Source organism: Coregonus clupeaformis, unplaced genomic scaffold, assembly GCF_020615455.1.
Source record: "Coregonus clupeaformis isolate EN_2021a unplaced genomic scaffold, ASM2061545v1 scaf2305, whole genome shotgun sequence".
Taxonomy (NCBI): Eukaryota; Metazoa; Chordata; class Actinopteri; order Salmoniformes; family Salmonidae; genus Coregonus; species Coregonus clupeaformis.
Genome location: NW_025535759.1, coordinates 76520 through 82519, shown reverse-complemented (window position 1 = coordinate 82519; position 6000 = coordinate 76520). Strand labels below are relative to the sequence as shown.

Genomic DNA, 6000 nt, shown 5'->3' with positions numbered 1-6000 from the left:
TCATACACCAATTAATATTATCCCTAGACAGATATAACCTTATATTTACGATATCTACACTAACGATAGAGTGTTATAACACACTGCATATTTTTCATCCAGGGGGTTGCTTCCCAACATCTCATACAATCTGTTCAAACCATTAGTGCACAGTATTGTTTAACTGAAAACCTAATTTGATTTTAATATAGCCTACAAATACTAAACAGCTTCACCATAACAAAATTCGCAAATTAGTGTTAGTCTTTTTTAGCTTAAAAAAAAAAAAAAAAAAAAAAAAAAAAAAAAAAAACTTATTTCTCTAAAATGTTGAGCACAAATTTGTTTACATCTTTAGTAAGCATTTCTCCTTTGCCAAGACAAACCATCCACCTGACAGGTGTGGCATATCAAGAGCTGATTAAACACATAATTTACACATGTGCACTTGTGCTGGGGACAATACACTACAAATGTGCAGTTTTGTCCACACAACACAATCCCGTTTTTTCATTAGCTATGCTGACCCCCAGGAATGTCCACGAGTTTCTTAATGTTCATTTCTCTACCTTAACCCCTCCCGTTATTTTAAAATTTGCTTCCCTGCCTCACAATCTACCTGTTTGTAGTGTGATTTCCTGATATCATGACCCCATGTTGTTATGATATTCACCATTACTAATAACACAATTGCACATTTATATCTACATTTATCCAAAAAGATGAGGCCTTTCATTAAGCTATCTCTACCAACAGATGCATATCTATTATTCCCAGAATCATGTGAAATCCATAGATTGAGGCCTAATGAATTTATTTCAATTGACTGATTTCTTCATACACTGTCAATAAAATCTTTTAAATTGTTTTGCATATTTTATATATTTTTGTTCAGTATACTTTAATTGATCGTCTCTAACACCCCACTAATAACAGTAGTTCACTCTTTTCCAGCATCAAATCATTGATGAATCTTCTTCGTCCTGGCCAAATAAAAAAGCGATAGGAAAGCTTGAAATAAACTGCTCTTCCGTTAGCGCTACAGTACAAGGCTCATATAAAAGGGGCTTAGAAACAGTTTCCAGGGCTAGTTTCCAAGCTAAAGTTGACTTTCTATGGCTGCCCTATACATAACCTGTTTCTGAAACCTTGTAAATGTCATGTTTATACTATAATACATTTCTGTGTCCTTTATATAACAATACAATGGAGAGAAAATCAGCCAGGGAAGTATCAAATGTCAATCATTCCAGTAAAAAGCTTCATTTTAAACCCCTATATGACCAATAAGACCTTGTCCTCGTCTACTCTCTCACATCTGAAGCAGCCTGTCCCTTTACAACAAGCTCTGACATTTCAACACCTAATTCAGTTTGGTTTAGTATGAAGGAGGTGAGATGCTTTATCTATTTCACACTTCCTGGACTCAACCTACAACTACCCTCCACTGCAATGCCCATGTGAGGGAATGGGGACATGACAGGGGGTGACCTGCTGGAAAGGAGAACACTTCTCTCTCCTCTCACACACACACACACACACACACACACACACACACACACACACACACACACACACACACACACACACACACAGTGTAGTACTGGTGTGTGCGCACGTGTGGCCATGGTTTCTTAGTACCACGCCATTACATCGTCACCCCGTCCTCATGTTCCCGGTCTCTACTGTAACCTCAGTAACTACGTGTCTGACAGTAATGGGTGCTGAGAAAACAGGAGATGAGGCAAAACCTACTAAGCACTTCTTCCTCACCCTCTCTCTCTCGCTCTCTCCTCCCCCTAGTTGTATCCGTAGACCCCTCTCTCTCCTCCCTCCTCTCCTAAGACTGTAATGAGACCCTCTCGCTTCTCTCTCTCTCTCTCTCTCTCTCTCTGGGCGTAAAGTGATAGCACACAGAGGTCAGAGAGGAACAAGGTCATTCTAACACCAAGGTGACAACCAGCAAACTAGGCCACGGTCTTGGACATCTTAGGCTTCTCTAGTTGAGACAGTTACAGACTCCAGCTAAAGCTGTCACTCATGCTACAAATCTAAGATGGTTATACAGTAGGTGGGTTGAGGGGTTGCTATGCTATGCTTGGATCAATGTTAGGTGCAATGCACGTTTGCACCTGTGGTTGGAATGTCCCGCTTAGATGTTCAGATCAATGAGCAACTGTAATCAATGACACAATATAGCTAACAGCCTTTTCAAAAAAAAATCAAATCAATTATTCCTATTGATCCTAAGGCTTTGTGGAGAAAATAAAAGCAAAATGTACTGTATACATAATAGCTATACAACCATATATACTGTACACATCAAGGTTTTCATAGTCTTTATACAAACCTAGACTAGACTTACGCTGTTGTGCTAGCATAATAGGTGTTGGCTCTTGCTTTCGGATGTGGAATTAGCTTACATCTAGCTAGCATACTGCCCATGATGGTTATAGACCTCAATGTTAGCAGAGAAACGGTGACCTCTTCGTTTGCATTGACAACATTACAGCATGGCTTTGCTTTAAAGGGCATAGTTCAATTAAATGGTTATAATTAATAAATCGCTATACACATTTTACACCAATATACTGGTTGGATTGCTAAGGATTTGCCCAAGTTCGTCATGCCTGTATCTCCAGGTCATCATTATAAATAACATGCAAACCTCACCGGCCATGTGGTGCTTGCCCGTGCGTGACTCCGCGTCTGCTTACAAGCGCTAAAATAGAACTCTTGGTTCTAATTAGATCGCATTGCAAGTCCCCTCCTTATTGGATATCAGGAAGATACAAACCAAGCGGATGTTTGAAAGACAAACAGTAGATTAATTAAATATAACGAACTAAAAACGAACTAATTTTCCCTTTTTATCATGTGGATTAATCGTTGGCGTAGGGTAGAAACACACGATTTGTATGACTTCAGGTCAAAATTCTACAAAGAACCAGGTAATAAGAGAACCATATGCATGTCAGGTAAAATAACGACCCAATGTTCATCTCCTAGGACAAACTAGCTAGCTAAATGGCCATGAATGTTTAATGTGTCTTGCCCTCAAATAAATATAGTTGGTTTTGATATTTGAACCTGCTTGTCATGATCGCGTCTGGTGTGGATGGACAATATCAACATGGTGGTACCATCGAACGGGTCGGTCAGCGTGTAAGAATGTTTTTTAATTGACTCACCTGGATAAATCTAAAGGTTTAATTGTATATTCTTGGCCATTGAGGTGGTTAGGACGATAAAGAGCCATACAGTCCCCCACACCTCATATCCTATACGTGATGCCTAAAACCCCAAATGCCTATGGAACACAATTTTTCAAAAGGAGTGCTAAAAAACCAATGGGGAATGTTAAACTGGTGACAAGGTCTTTTAAAAATGTCAAAACACTTGATGTGAATAAGGTGCAAGAGAGTAAAGAAACAATAGATCAGGGCCCATAAGATGAATTGTAAGATGCGACTACCGACAAGAGAATATGGAAAAAAACACCACAAAATGGTTCTGAAATGGCCCATACTAGAGCATTTTCTTAAAGGGAACTTGTAACAAACATATCCTCCTGAGCCCCAGCAATTCATTTTTTGTCAACTCTCTTTGAGGCCATACATGCCACTGTGTTAGTCCTGTTGTACCTGAGAGGACATTCTGGGCTTTTCAATGATATCATGTGTGGGGGTGTGACCTGGATAACTTTCTCTTCCTGTATTTTCAAAATGGCTGCCAACACAATTAGCACATGTTGTGGTAAGAAGGTAAGTGTGTGTAATTGTGTAATTATCATTTTTGTGAGTTTGATATTCAAATTGCTTCTAGTAAGTAAATATCTTAGAAATTGTTTTCAGAGTAGTGTAATAATTTTTTCACATTAAATAAGAGCTTGTTTATAAATGTCCTCTGTAGTGGACATCAGGATGCGCCAACTATGTTTTTTACCTACTGTACCCATTTGGTGTAATGTTAATTTTCCATATTCACTATCAACCGTTTCCTTGTGTCCACTACAGTGCACATACAATAAACATTTTTTTTTCAAATTTGTCTCTTGTAAAATGATCTTTCCCCCAAAACACTTAAGTACAAAAAAAAACATTCTACAACCTTTTTTACTGGGTCTCAGGAGGATAACAGTATTTGATGACATTTTAGGGTTTGGCTTATATAGGGGAGTTTAGTCCGTTCAAGATCAACAAATCTCTTGGTGTTGGTTGCATCACAAACTTCCTCTTATGTAAATTTATACATCTCAGCGATGCTGCCAATTTTGTATGTTCGATTAAATAGAGAGGCGATGCTTGAAGCGGTGATGCCAGGTTTGCGTCCTCAACATTTCCAAGTCTGCGCTTGAAACATTCCTTAGCCTTAGGGTCTCTAAAGGCGAGGTGGTAAAGAAAGCGGTCCATCGAGTTTAGCACAGTGAAAACATTACATCCAGCGTGAAGTACATCCATTGTTCTGCACAGAGTACACCAACTAGAACCCTGACCAACTGAATGGACAAACGATGACAAAAGACAACCACATAAACAACAATCTCATATTAACCCTGAAATTAAAAACAAGCAGTTAAAAGGTTAATTGTGTGATAAAATGCACCTAGTGAAAAGGGGGTTTACTCTAAGTGTCTGACTCAAAAATAAGGCTAACTTTTCTTGAAATTTGAAGAACGATTGTAAACATTGAAAACAAATGTGGAACATTGTCTGTGACTAAATCAGTCCAAACATTTGGAACGCATAATTATGTTCCCTCGTCTCTCGGGCTAATTCCCCCAAAACCCAAGATCACCCGAAGAAGGCGACTGACTTCCTATCACTTAAAAAAAAAAAAAAAGAGCAATGACGACTATTGAAAAAAGATGGGCTATTTAGTCTCCTTTTCTCTTTGGTTCATAAAACAAGTTATGTCCGAAGTCTTTTCTTAACAGTTTTGGCTTTATTGGTTCCTCAACTAATGGGATAGCGAACTCAAATGAGGTGGTGGTGGAGTAGAGGGAGGTGGACCTTTCCCCAGTAGCGCCCGCTCAGGGGGAGGAGCTGCTGCTACCAGGCCCCTCCCCATTCCTCACAATGGGAGGAGCTAGTTGTTTTTTTTCAGGGAAGAAATGGTTCATCCTCCTCGTCCTCATTACTGGGCCCGGGTCACTCAGACACCTCATCAGCCCTGGATTCTTGTTGCCCCCCCCTCTTCCTCTCTCCCTTCTCCCCTTTCCCCAGAGGACGGGTTCATCATCAGGCCCTGGTCCTCATCCCCGGTCGGCCCCCTCCCTCTGACCCAGGCCCTGGCCTGTGGCACCCCCACTTGGAGAACTCGTCCCAGCATGTTGACAGAGTCCGGGGACTTGGGGAGGCTAGGTCCACCTGGATGGTGGGGATGCCGCCTGAAGACGCCTTGATGTTGTAGAAGGCGTTGGGGTCTGCGTGGGGCAGGCAAGGAAAAAGGGGTTAACGTACGGTACATTACTCCAAACAGGGAGGCCAACCAAAGGGCACGTTGAGTAGGCAAACGTTGTGTAACGTTGCAGATAGAAATGTCATGAATAGAGCTTACTTGATTCTTATTCACACGTCAAGTGTATGTTTGTTCCATATAATATCTTTATTTCTGAACGTTCCACAACGTCATGGCGGGCTGAACGTGGCCCTGATAGTGGTATGAGCCACAATGTGTGCAGGGATTTTGTTCCATCCTTGTTTAGTAGAAGCATTTGTGCTAGTGCGGAGATGGCCTAGAACATCAGCTCACACACTGTGCCTCTCCACGACTAGGGTTGGCCAACCCTGACTAGAACAAATACTTAAACTGTTCCCAAACAAAAACAGATATACAATACACATTCACAAAATCACAAAGCACCCACATCCTACAATTTTTAAATACACAATCATGAACAGACACTTACACCACAACTTATGCTGCATCATTCCGTAACCTGATCCTCAATCACATGAACAATTTATGCTAGAATCATGCATATTGCATTTAAAAATGGAAGCAAGCAACAGTTAAAAT

General features: G+C 40.5%; 1 pseudogene; it reads right to left on the bottom strand.

The window, feature by feature from the left end:
- Positions 1 to 5081: 5081 nt before the first annotated feature.
- LOC121585986 overlaps positions 5082 to 6000 on the bottom strand; it is a 38701-nt pseudogene continuing 37782 nt past the window's right edge.